Source organism: Cuculus canorus, chromosome 6 (genome assembly GCF_017976375.1).
Source record: "Cuculus canorus isolate bCucCan1 chromosome 6, bCucCan1.pri, whole genome shotgun sequence".
Lineage (NCBI taxonomy): Eukaryota > Metazoa > Chordata > Aves > Cuculiformes > Cuculidae > Cuculus > Cuculus canorus.
Window position 1 is genome coordinate 19,173,185 of NC_071406.1, and position 13,798 is coordinate 19,186,982.

The window sequence follows — 13,798 nt, forward strand, 5'->3', positions numbered from 1 at the left end:
TTTTTACTTGTAGCTCTTATTATCTTTGCACTTCATGTAATTTTTTCAGATCTCTGGAGACATCTGAACTGTTAGTATCCCATTTAAATTTTCTTAAAACTTTGGCTCTAAAAGAAAGAATTAACTTTAGATGTTCATTCCCTCCCCACACTCCATTCGTTACATAGCCGCACACATGAGGAATAGGAGGAAACTTGATGCTAAGATTAAAGATGATAATATTGTACCAATAAAGAGCATATGTACTAGGAATCCCAGGCTGCATTGCAAACATTGCTGGTTGCTGGCCTTCAAAGAATACGGGTATTATTTGTCTTTCTTCTAAAGGTGGTGGGTCTGAGGCATAAAAAGAAAAGTGTTTTATCCAAAGTTGCATCAAAAACGAAGGAAGAAATTATGGGTAACACAAAGAAATGCTTCATCCTATTTTCACAATTGAATTAGTAGATAATGGCCCCACACTATTATAATGTGTCTAGCATATTTCCGCACAGAACTTTGGGTAATGGGTTGTACAATTCTCTTTATCTTTTATCTGTATCTTCTGAGCTTTGTCTTTATGTCATGTTGCATCTGAATGAAAACAAGCTACCTTGTGTGGCAAGAAGGGGGAATTCACAAGCTTCTCATTAAAAATGCTGCAGATGTATCAGTACAACTGTCTTTTGTAAAAGATTCATTACAGAGAACAACTGAATATAGATGTCAGGTTGAAATGTATTATATCTCTTTTAAATTTCACAGCTGTTTTTAAGGGGGTTGGGTAGAGACAAGAAGAGTGTATTTGACTGATATTTATTAGGAGCTTACAGTGATTAAATAGGACCTGTTGCCTTTGAAATTTCACTCCATCCTCCATATGAAATATATATTCATTCTGTCCCTGTAATGGTTACTTATACTAAGATTTGATATATAGAACTGATGTAGGTTTTGTAAGGTATCAACTTACAGTGTTTAGAAGTAAGGGAAGAAGTTTTAAACTTACCAACTAAGAAAAAAATGACCCTCTGGACCTGTGGACAAGTTCATAATTGAACTGGCTGATATGAATCTCTCTTCTTTAATCCGATTTATAATATAATTTGGTAACTAGATAAATACTGTTCAGCTGCTCACTCCAGCATTGCATGTGCTACTGCATTGACACAATTATTGCTAACCTTCTAATTATAATATCTACACCTAATTATAATATCTACACATTTTATATGGGAGGACAGTTTCTTAGTGCATTATTGTTTAAGCATATATAAACATACAGAATATATAAAGCAATTACATAGTTGACAAGGAAAACCATTAAAATTAAAAATAAACAAGCAGTGATACTATATGTCTATAAAGTACAGACCAAGAAGAGAGCATAGAGTGAAAAATGTTGAAAGATGTACATGGAAGGGTAAAGATTTATTTAGCTTCCAGGCTGCATGTAGAATAATTTTTAGGAAACCACACCTTGTTCAGAAATTGCAAGATATGTCTTTTTCTTTCTGTCTCAGTTCACATTAAAACTATGTTTGGGTTTTGTGCGAGGGGGTTTCTCTAGAGCACATTTTGAAGTCAAGAGACCCAGTTTCTACATTTAGTCTTGAATACTCTGATTCCTCTCAGAGATGCATGCTGGTACATGCATAGTCAGGTAAAAGCTGGGTCTGACATTGTTTTTCGGATGGGTCCTCATTCGTGTCAGTTTGCAAAGCTGGTAAGTTCAGAAGTGTTACTTGGAATCATTTAGGCCCTAAAATTAGTCTAAAATCTGTATTACACATTGTCTTTTCTTTCAAAATAGCATAGGAAGTAGCGCCTCTTATGAAAAGCAATATCTCTCACTGATTCATATTTCGGTCTCTGCGTATGCAGTTCTGTATCTTGTGCCTGGCTCCTCGCACCTATGCAAAGCCTGAGAGCACCACACACAGCGCAGTTCCAGCTGCTGAGCAGTCAGACAGGGAAGGTCAGGGTGGATTGTGCAAAGGGCTACACTGGAAAAAAAAATTAACTGTTAAGGCTGTAAACTCTTTGCAAGTTGTCTGTTGAATAATGGTAGAATTTTTCGTTCTTTCTGTTATAGATATTACAGACTGTGAAAGAGGCAGACCCAATTGTTTTCATCTTGTTTTCTTAGTATAAATGCTTGATTTTATGGACACTTGTAATATAATTGTAGTGAATGCAAGATATATGCACTTGATGAATTTCATAACTGAACTTTTTTACAGGTAAGCATTGCAAACAACAGTCCTGTTTTAAAAAGAGAGAAACTGAAAGGTTTCCCGTAGGCATTTAAAATATGAAATATTTATTATTTTTAAAGGACAATATTGAAAAGTGACATTTTTCTGCATTGCACAATATATTCCTGTGAGACGACATGACAACATTAATATTCTGCAATGTTCTTTTCACTGAAAATATACAAAAATAAATTTTCAAGACAGTGAATAGAAAACCTACTGTTTCCTCAGCTACATGATACACTTGAGCTGAGAACATATTTTGATAAGTGCTTTTTGTTAGGTACTAAAATGTGGATATACTTGACTGCAGTTTCATATCTATTAACAAAAGAGAACCTGGAACTTAATGCAGTAAAATACAGAGCATCGCAATATGTGACAGTAGACAGTAAAAAATGTTCAGTGTCATTGGATATATATCAGTACCACTTGAGAAAGGTCAGTGATGAAATTACTTAGCCTAAGTAATAATAATGAACTGTTATGAAAATCAGTTTGGTAGATTGTTTTCAGTTGTATCAACAGACATCTACATATTAGTTTAAGTAATTTTCATTCATCTTTCAGTCTGTGTCAAAACATTTTTTGTGTCAAAACATTTTTAACCTGGAAAGGTCATAGCAATAGGGATTACATTAATTCAGTGGAATTACATGTAATTAGAATAGTTGTGATAACAACTGGATTTCCTTGTGAAAATGCTTTGACTTTTTTAATTCACATTTTCAGTAAGCTTATTTAATGCACACCAGATGTGTAGATCAAGGTGAAAAACAATCATAGGACATTTTTCCTCACATGTTTTTAACAGAAAAACTAAGAACTACAGAGCTTTAGTGTCTGTTTACAAAAACCATGTGATGATTTAAAGTTAAATATACCTTAAACATAAATCCTTACGAACAAACAACTAGCTGACAAGTAATGGTTCTAATTTATTATTTTCTACCTGGTTGGCTAAGAGTTAGCATGTATTTAATTGCATGTGCTAAAATTGAAGATGCCTTTTTTTGTTATTTTTTCTTTCTTTCTTTCTTTCTTTCTTTCTTTCTTTCTTTCTTTCTTTCTTTCTTTCTTTCTTTCTTTCTTTCTTTCTTTCTTTCTTTCTTTCTTTCTCTCTCTTTTTCTTTCTTTCTCTCTCTTTTTCTTTCTCTTTTTTTCCCCCTGTAGCTATTCTTTTCTAAATCCTCATTAGAAGCTATGCACCTCTAGGCATTCAACTGAGAAATGTCTTATTATGTTCATGAGAAAAGGGAGCTCAGGTTTGTTGAATATTGTCCATCTTGCAGAAAAAGTGCAGTTAAGACATTTTTGTGAAAGTATCCTCATTTATTTCCCCAAATTAAACTACATAAACTATTTCAAGAACTAATTGAATAAGCTTACAAAGCAGAATGGAAAGGGGGGAAAAAAGCTGAGGAAAAAAAAAAGCTAGAACTCTATTTCAGTAATTTGTTTCAGTTGTCCAAAGTGTAGGTCCAGGATATCCTATGAAGTAAAAGAGTGATCCAGATTCTGTTCTCACTTACACTTGCCATTTCAGGGAGATTGAAGGGCTTTTCTGTGATACAGTTCTTAATAGATATCAAAAAGAAGAAATTAAATGGCCATACAGTATCAAGAGTAGTGCAGAAAAACAGATCAACAGCAAGTCCCCTGAGGCAAAGGAGAAACACTGTCATTGCTATGAACTTTCACAAGTGCAATGTGCATCTGGCTGATACCCTTCTTGCTTTATAAGAGAGTAATCATGAGTGGTTAGAAATACACAAACCCCAAACTTGCTGGAAAGAATTGAGTCCTTGTATACAGCGATGGCTGTAAAGCCATAGTATATGCATTATAGTATTTAACTGTAATCCAACAAAATGTGTCTGAAGGGAGAGAACAGGAAGAAAATGAAGGATTCTTGTTATGTGAAACGGCTATTATGAGGTCTTTGTAACAAAGATGACCTGGAAACCCTCCTCAGGGATACAGCCAATCCTGAAACCTGATGTGAGCAGTCGAGCAACTTAAAACAAGTGGATCTAACTTCCCAGGACAAACAAAGGAGCTAAAATACCACATTGGTATTCTGTAGTTCTTGGTAAGAGAAAATTGTGGAATTTTTTAATGCATATTGCTAAGGATGGTGGGAGGTCTGTGTACTGGAGGTTTATCAAACACAGTAGCAAAATATAGTTTTGTAAAAAGGAAAAAAAATGTTTCTAATGCAAAGTCTCCATGCTTAACATAATATATTTTTGAAGGTCTCATTAGAATTGATAAATTCAAATAACTTACTGGACTAGACTAGTTCATGACTGTCTTATGGGTGGTTTTGGTGACCTGATTGCAATCAGTGTAGGCAAAAAACAATCCCAAGCATAAAATAGTTTATGTTCTAGATGGGTAATTTTGTATGGTTGAGAAAAATGTAAGTGGAACTAACTGGGAGAAGAAATTAGACAAATATATGAATGAAAAACTGGAATTCTTAATGAAAATGTTAGATAACAAAAAAGCAATGATTCAAAGAGGCTGAAAATCTTACCTGCAAGTCCATCTACACTTACTGTAAAAGTTAAGCTAGCCAATAGAAATTAAGAGACATGCAGTGAATGGAGAAAGCAGAAAGTAAATAGTGTATCACTAGAAAAAGAGGTATAAAATACAGGAAGTTAATAGAGCAATGTGACAACATCAGAGCAAGACTAAGGAGAGTAAGTTGGTATGTAACCACGTTAAGCAAAAAATAATTCAAATAGTGAAAATTCCATAAAAATCCCCAAGAAAAATGAAACTTGTGATGTTAGATTAATTTAATAAAGAATATCTGACAGGAATATAATTAATGTCACTCAGTATGGCAATGTAGACATTATTACTAGACAAGAAATCTGATTTGATGATTATATTCTTTGTATTAAAAAAACAACCAAGTAGCCATTGTGAACAGATGCTTTTGTAAGGTGTTCTAACGATGACTGTAAATAAAGTAATAGCACTACACTTATAAAAAGCTAACTACATAGTTTACAAATTGACTGAAAGCTTCCAAAAAGACATTAATGGAGGATCACAATTCAGTGACAGAATTTCTAGTCAAAGTCCACAGAAATGACCACAATAGCATTAATTTGCTTTGAAAAGATCTGGAGAAAATATAACATTACTCCCATGAAATGTACAGATGATTTAAAAAATAGTTGTGAAGTGGCTAACTACACGGCAAGGATTCAATATAGAAGAATTGTCCTTATTCTGTAAGGACATTAGATGCAAACAAATGCATTCTGAAATGGTAAATTTAATCATATAGTTGTAGAACAAGGACACATATGCTGAAACTAAAAAATGGTACCTGTATCCTGGAATGTACTCTTGCACAAAAGAAATAATAGGATAGCATGCAAGAATGGCCAATGTAGCCTGCATAAAGAGGCAGAATAAGAGGTCAGCCTTTCTGTATGTATATAGCACTATGGACTAAAAATGGATTACTGTATGCATTTTCTGCTATCTGAATTCTTCAAGGACATTGAAAAATTGGAGAGGGTACAAAAAAGAGCAGAGGAATAGTGTTCTTCAGAAAATTCCTTAAAGATGTCAGTCTTTGTTGTTTAGTGAAAAGTAGTTTAAGAAGTGACCTACAATGCAATCCATAAGTTCATAGAAAGAGTGCTGACTTTTAGGAAGTTGTTGAGTCTAGCTGAAAGAACCTAAATGTCTGGAAAACAAAAGCAGATAACTCAAACTACATTCTCTGGAAGGAACCACCAGAGAAAGCAGTGGTTCTTCCTCTCTTTATGTTTTTAGATCAAGACTGGAAGAAACAGCCCTCTTAATCAACAGATCTGAGTACTATTCATCTTCATGAAGCTCTAATGTTTCTTCTGAATGTCTCATTTCAGTTGAAAGTATTCAGTGCTTTCTGGCCCAATGTTGCTCTAATACACAGTGCTCCACAAACCAACATGCTTCCTCTTCCCTGTACTTGGGAACAAAATTTCATGTGCTCTACTTAATCAATTGGTTCAATTTCAAAAGCTCTTTATGATCTAGTCAGCTTTCTATGTTGTGACTTTAGCAGAAGTGGGATACCTTTTCAGCAGCAGGCTTCGGCCCATCCTTGGGTTATGGTGGTTTATCAGTGGATTACATTCCCAAGGCATGACTCCTAACCTTTTTCTTTCTCTCCTGCTGATGAACACAGCTGTGGGATGTGCATGCCTGTTTTTCACTCATACACATCAGCAATGCTAGCTCAGTACTCTCCAGGGAAATATGTGTGGGGGTGTTGTGCCTCTGTTGTTCTCATTCTCTCCTCATCGGGGAAGGGCAGTGGTTCCCAACCCTGACCCTAACAGTAATGGTTGCTAGAGGATGCATTTGGCTCTCTGGGTTGTATTTCCTGCTCAAATAGCTATTTTCTGTCTCTCTTAGGGAAAAGGCACAGACCAGATGGTGATGCAGGGTCAAAGAATTGCCAGTGCAGAATCATTATCACGTACTACCTCTCCCCACAAATAATACATGTTTATTTGTCAGAATGAGATTTCCCTTGTGAAATGTGAAAACTTTACCTCACAATAATTCTGTTGGAAAAAGCTCTAAAAAGCCACTGACAACTACACCTGATTAACTAAGAGCATAACTGATACCGGATATGGCAGTGGAATTTATTCTTTATTTTTGAAAGTAAATCCAGCTTAACATCCCCTTAACCTTCACAGAAAGCTCATGCTAGTAGGTTTGGAATCATGCCCTTAGTATCTATACTTGATGGCTTCCCATGATGTCCTGAGCACCCATATGTATGTCCATCTGTTAGACTGGCATGGTGCCCTCCCACAAGTTGCTGGACTCTTGCCCTAGGACACGGCTGAGGGCTGAATGCTTACTTAATACTTCATGTGACTTCCTGTCTGTGTGGATGCGTGCGTGAGTGCTGTAACTCTCCTGTTTTTAATGGACAGGATGGAAGATATTTGCCCAATTTGCTTCGGGCAAAATAATCTAAATGCAATTCAGAACATCTTTAGATAGGGGACTTTTGCTAGAAAAATGGTAAGCATCCCATGGAGCGAGTTGCATTTCCTAAGCTGAGTATATAAATCTAAACAGTTTAATAGCAAAGCATTGTGGTTTTTTATTAGGAAGAAGTGCAAATACTACAAAAAAAAGGTCAATGCTGAATAATATTAATGAGAAAGACCACTGGCAGACCCTAGAACAAAGTTTTCATGTGCTAAAACTAAATGGAAAAGGCTTGGAAAGTTATCTTATCTAGAGGGCTGGATTTTAGAAAGTCTTCACATAGTGTTCCAGTTTGCTTGGCATGATTTTATTTTGCCAGCTTTGCTTTTCAAGCTGAACACAATTATTGACTTAATACCTAAATAAAATTTTGCTTCTCTTATCAACTGCTTCTGGGTGCCATTTAGTTCAGAGCATACATCCAGGCTCAATATGCTTCATCAAAATGAGTGATTCCAGAGTCCTGTCACTGCAGACCCTACAGCTAGTGACTCAGGCTCTTCCCCATGAGATTCTTTGCCTGCTGCTTTCCCTTTGTATCACTTATGCACGCTTCCTCAGAGCTCCTATTAGACTGTAGATCCCTTAGCATCTCTTGGCAAACATTACTGTACAGTACACACTCACACTTTTGGCTTCTGATTCACTCCTTGGGGACAACATAGGAAAGGAAGAAATACAGACAGAGTAGAGGAATTTCTGAGGCAAAACCACTTAAAAAACAAATAATAGTTTTGCAAATTGATCAAGTTGTTCCTGAAATATGTTTCCTAATGTCTCCTGAAAGATGAAAATTTGCTGCTACTCAGAGAAAGACTCTGTTCTGGCTCATGGGCTCTTCTGGGAGGCTCTGGTATATTCACCCCACTCATGAAACCTTTTGTATTAAAGCTAGTGAATGAGGTTCTGAGTTTAAGGCCTTTTATTTGCCACCTTGGCTTTTAATTTCCTGTAATAATCCATCAGCCTTCCTTGGACATATGTTTCAAATACATGACAGTAACCTGTTTGAAACATAACCTGCTTCAGGCATAGTGCAAAATGGAATTCATAATACCAAATGATACAGTGTTCATAGCCACAGACCACTCTGCCAAACTGCATCTTCCATGTGCTTGTTCTTAATACAACTTTCATAACTCTTTTAAGTATCTATATGGGAAATGAACTCTGCCTATAATCTTGCTCTGTTTGTATGGGCTGAATTGCAATGCAAATCCTGGCTAATAATCAAGAATAAAAAGGTTTGATGCTAAGTCATTATGTATCCAGTCTTGAAAATATCCCTTAGCAGAATCCTGTCAAATATAAGTCAAAGTATATTTCTCTCATAAGTGTCTGTATGCTGCATCCACTCCTTGTTGATGCTGAAGTTTAATAACTCCAGGCACTGATTATCTTTCAATTTGCTAAATTGATGACCTTCAGCAACTGGGTAGTATTATCCAAGCAGCTCATTTTAGATTTGTTGCTTCTGTGGAACTTTGTACAAAATATGGATGTCTGACAGCATGTAGCTAGTGAGATCATGTAAACTGGTGACAAATTAAAGTCCGTCTGTGTCTTAGCTATGCAGTCCCTTTTAACTTAACACATGCCAAAAATACTCGTAGTGCGCACACACACATGCATGTATGTATGAGTTCTATACATAAAACACTGTAATCAATAGTCAAGACTGTCTGACAACTTTTATTCTAAAACTGTATTGTTTACAGTTGAATTGTTCAACTTGAATTTTTATATTGGTTATTTTCTTCCAAAGCTATAACATTATGTGAGTTTTGCGTAGAATCAGTAGGTTATTAATGAAAATAAGATAAGTGGGCATTTCTGGAAAGGGACTCTAAATTAAAATTACCTTCAGATAGTCTGACTTCTTTTACAGGTTATAGATGCATCTTATACAAGTTATAGATGCAACTTAGGGAAATTGGTCCTAATAGGCAATAGTTAAATACCCTATATGGTTTCTTGAATAATTCCTTCATGACATGCGGGACTGAGCAGTTAAAAAAATGAAGACTAGTAAAATCAGAATGAGAAACCTGAGTGTAGAAAATAACACTCAAAACTTCACACTGTAGCTTCATCGCAACATTAAAGTTTGGGATGGGAAAATGACTGATCAGATCCTTTAGATTTTCTTAAATGCCTGAGATTATATTATTCTTGTGAAAGATTTAATGAATCTTACACATTTTATATGCTGATTGAATCATCTTTACTTCAACAAATTTAAAAGTTAAAATTGCATTCTATTCATTTAATTTCTGACATTAATACCACAAAATTCAAAATGGTCTATTTAAAGATAATAATTTCTTAATATATATGATACGCATTTTTTGTGGAGTGCAACCACTACAGTTCACTGTAAGCTCATCCTTTTCTAATTGCAACAGATAAATCTGCACTAATCTCCTTTGCAAGTATGGCATAGAATATGTTATAAATATCACAAGAAGGGCAAAATTTACTGTGCGGTAAAGGTCAAAATGATAAAACCCGTAAAGGCTCTAATGAAGTCCATTGGCTGGGATTCAAGTAGACACTTAAGTAGATGACAATTTTTTAGCTTGTGAGGAGTCCTATTGACTTAAGTGCCCTGCTGAATGTTGTCAGTAATGTGTACTTTGCATTCTATCTTTATATTGTTTAGACATTGCAGTTAAAATCTTGTGTTTTATGCAGATATCTGAAAGAAAGATATCACTGAAAGGACTGAAATAACTTACTAAGCCCCACATGTGTGAGAGAAATTAACTAGGACTTAAAAAAAATATTTAGGAAACATGTAATTTGAATTCAGATCTGAGTTCCTGCCTTGGCTTTTTTCTCCTTTTGAAAACTTAGGAGTTATCTCCTAATATTTCACTCTACTTACATCAGACATTGACTTTCAGAGAGGCAGAGAATGGTATTGGAAGCCTTCCTGCTTTCTGTTGCAGCACCACAGACCTGTGAGGCATACTCTCCAAGTTGGCATCATGGCTATACCGATCCTGAATGTCCTTGTGCCGTGCTGGTCAGGAGAGCACCTGAATTTTGGCATACAGCTGTATGTGCTTACTCTGTTCACTTTGCTTATCTTACAGGACATTCCATATGTCCCTATGAATCTGGGTATAAGGAAACTGTAATGCTCCCTTAGCTCAGAAGCAAATCAGGCATTGTGCCCTTAGGCAAAAAGACATCAAACCAAGTCTGTTGCTGTCTATGTGGCAGAAAAAGTAATTCAGTTCAAGGTCTTTTGAAATTAATTTCAGTGTCCAAAAGATGAGCTTGATTTTCTTTTCACTAACACAGATCTTGAATGAGTTGTTTGTGATCTATGCAGATATGAGAATGGATTTCATGTCCAAACTGTGCATTCTCAAAATCAGTTTCGCAATTGCTCTGTATCTCACTTTTGAGCTCCAAATTAAGGCAAGGACTAGTTGAAGAATTGTACAGAAATACTTCCTGTGAGAGTTTTGCGCAACACAGAATTTTCATAAAATTATCTAGGGAGAAATTTTGACTTTTTCTTGTAAAAAGAACCAAATGAAAGAAATAAATATATATTATTTTTTGTCCAAATTTATTCTTTCAAATGGGAAATACCAAACTGCTACAGTGGCAGATGTAAGTTGTAGTTCATTCACAGTACAATATTGCTAGATTTGCTGGCCACGCTGCACCTCCCATGATATCTTATGAGCAATTCTTAGAAAAGGCAAAGTACTGAGGAAGTGTTTAAAAAACTCCCAAACCAACTGAGCTTCCAATGGCTGAGAAGATTAAAATAATTCAATCTACATTGATTTGGTATAAATCTAAAGATTAGTTTTCTTTTCTTCTAAATGGAAATATATTACTTTGGAATTTCTTTTTTACCAGTAAAATTTTTCCATTAATTTTCTCCTCTCCAAAAAGCTTTAAATTAGATTGTGTTAGATAAACTATATTTTAGAGTTGCACTGAGCTTTTAGGCCTCCACCAGGTTTATTAAGCTTGCATAGCTGAGACTAGCTGCGAAATTTTAATAGATTGTTCCTCTGCTATACATTTGTAAACAATGTGTCTAAATTCACATCTCTCAATTAGGGAAACAGTTTTTGCAGAGGTGAAAATTCTTTCACTGTAAAACTCGCAGGTGTTCCTTTTTCTTGGGCAACTCTGAAGTCAGAAAGACTCAGGTCCACCACAGTATTATTCTAGAATGAGTACACATACCCTTTGGAAGGAACCAATTATTTTCACTTCAGAGAATTCTCTTTGCCTCTGTAATTTCGAATCACAGAATTATAGAATGGTTCGGGTTGGAAGGTACCTTAAGCATCATCCAGTTCCAACCCCATGCCATGGGTAGAGACACTTTCCACTAGATCAGACTGCTCAAAGCCTCATCCAACCTGGCCTCGAATACCTCCAGAGATGGGGCTTCCATGACTTCCATGACTCTGCCAGTGCTTCACCACTCTCACATTAAAAATTTTATTCTTAATATCTAATCTAAATCTCCCCTCTTTCAGCTTAAAACCATTACCCTTATGCTCTCACTGCACGCCTTCATAAAGAGCCCCTTCCCTACCCTTCCAGTACTGGAAGGCTGCTATAAGGTGTCCCCCAGGCTTTCTCTTCCCTAGGCTACACAAGCCCAACTCTCTCAGCCTGTCCTCATAGGCGAAGTACTCCGACCTTTGATCATCTTCACGGCCCTCCTCTGAACTCGCTTTAACAGATCCACGTCCTTCCTGTGCTGAGAACTCCAGAACTGAATGCAGTACTCCAGGTGAGGTCTCAAGACAGCAGAATAGAGAGGCAGAATTACTTCCCTGAGTCTGCTGATCACACTTCTTTTGATGCAGCCCAGGATATGATTGGCTTTCTGGGCTCGAAGCACATATTTCTGGTTCATGTTTAGCTTCCCATCCACCAGCATCCCAAACTCCTTCTCTTCAGGGCTTCTCCCAGTCCACTCTCTTCCCAGCCTGTAATTGTGCTTGGGGTTGCCCCAACCCAGGTGCAAGACCTTGCACTTGGCCTTGTTGAACATCATGAGGTTCACATAGTTGAAATCGTGCAATATTTTCGTTCCTTATTGTTTGTCGTGTGTTCTGGCTAATCTTGTGCTATTACTGCAATGGACTTCTGAAACTCCCTCTCAATCTGTTTTGCCATTTGATACCCAAGAAAAACAGAGAGGTTGATCTCACTAAACTGCAACTTGCAAGGGAACCGAAGAGGTATATGGAAGCAGGACTATTTCTGACATGAGAAAAAAAGAGTAGAAACACCACGTCCTGTAAACCAGCAATGTTCAGACTCTAAGGGAAGTCTAGCAAACATTCCAAATTGAGATGTTTGTAAAAGTCAATGGGAAACAAAAGAAATTCCTCTCTCTTCCCTGCCAAAGCCTATTGCCTAAAACACTGAAAGCATTAATCAAGATTAAAGTGTGTCTGAAAAATAAAAAGAAAAATCAGTTCAGGTCCAGCTAGGAATATATTCTGCTAATCCATCCATGACTCATGTTAGCATGTTAGCACTTCCAACTCTCAATTTATATGCTTTGCTGGAATTCACTCTTGCAAACTAATGTTACTTTAATGAATCATTTTGTAGGTTACTTTTTTCCTTGTTTAAAATCACATTAGAGAAATATTTGAAGGATGGTGTAATCGACCATAGGAATGCCTTCATGGTTATTTCTTCCTAAAGAATCTGAAAAGGATATTAGTTACCCATGAGGCTTCCTTTAATATGTTAGAAAGCATGTAGTAAAATCCTTACTTAGACATTCACTACTATTCGCTTATTGTTAAACTGTGTTTCAAAAGAATAATTTTCTTGTTTAATAGCAAATTTTTAACTTTTAGCATGTTAGACTGTGTTATACAGTTGTTCTGTTCCATTGATTTACAATAGAGGTCTTTAGTTGCCTTCTGCCCGATTTTCCTTTTGGCTTTCTTACTCAGGTAGGGGGAAATTCTTCTCTCAGCCATAACAGTATAAATCACAAGTGAAATTCATCTCTGTACAGATAACTAGCATGAGATACCTGTGTTTGGAACAGTTGGACAGGGATGAATTTCATATGCAGAGTGAGCAAATTGGAGGCAAATTTTTAGCATTCAAACTGTAACGACGTGCAGGTGGACCCTTAGACCCCGTTACACAAGTCTACTGAAGTCCTAGATGAATGGCTCTGCTTTTGCCACCTCAGAGTTATCACACCAAGTAATGATACTCTTTGGAAGAATATGAAGGTAATTTCAGCAGCTGGGTTATTTTTCATAGTAAGGGCACATGTAACAAAGTGTCCTGCATAAGCTGCTTTGATTTTTGAGGTGAAATCTTAAATCTTACTCAAGTAATTGAAATAAAGCTCGTTTATTTTTTTGTCGAGCATTTACAGAAGTCTTGTAAGACACAAGAATTAAAAAAAAAATGTAATTGTCTGCAGGGAAAATTTTCTGTAACTAAATCCTGTCATAACGTTCAGGAAACCATCCTTACCAGAGCACACATTCCTGTTCCAGGAGGTGCAG

General features: G+C 36.2%; 1 protein-coding gene across 2 annotated transcripts in view; it reads right to left on the reverse strand.

Annotated features, from left to right (window-relative positions):
* The window catches only part of KCNH7 (potassium voltage-gated channel subfamily H member 7), a 221,786-nt gene that overhangs the window by 98,263 nt on the left and 109,725 nt on the right, over nucleotides 1-13,798 (reverse strand). The gene's annotated exons all lie outside the window — the stretch shown is intronic.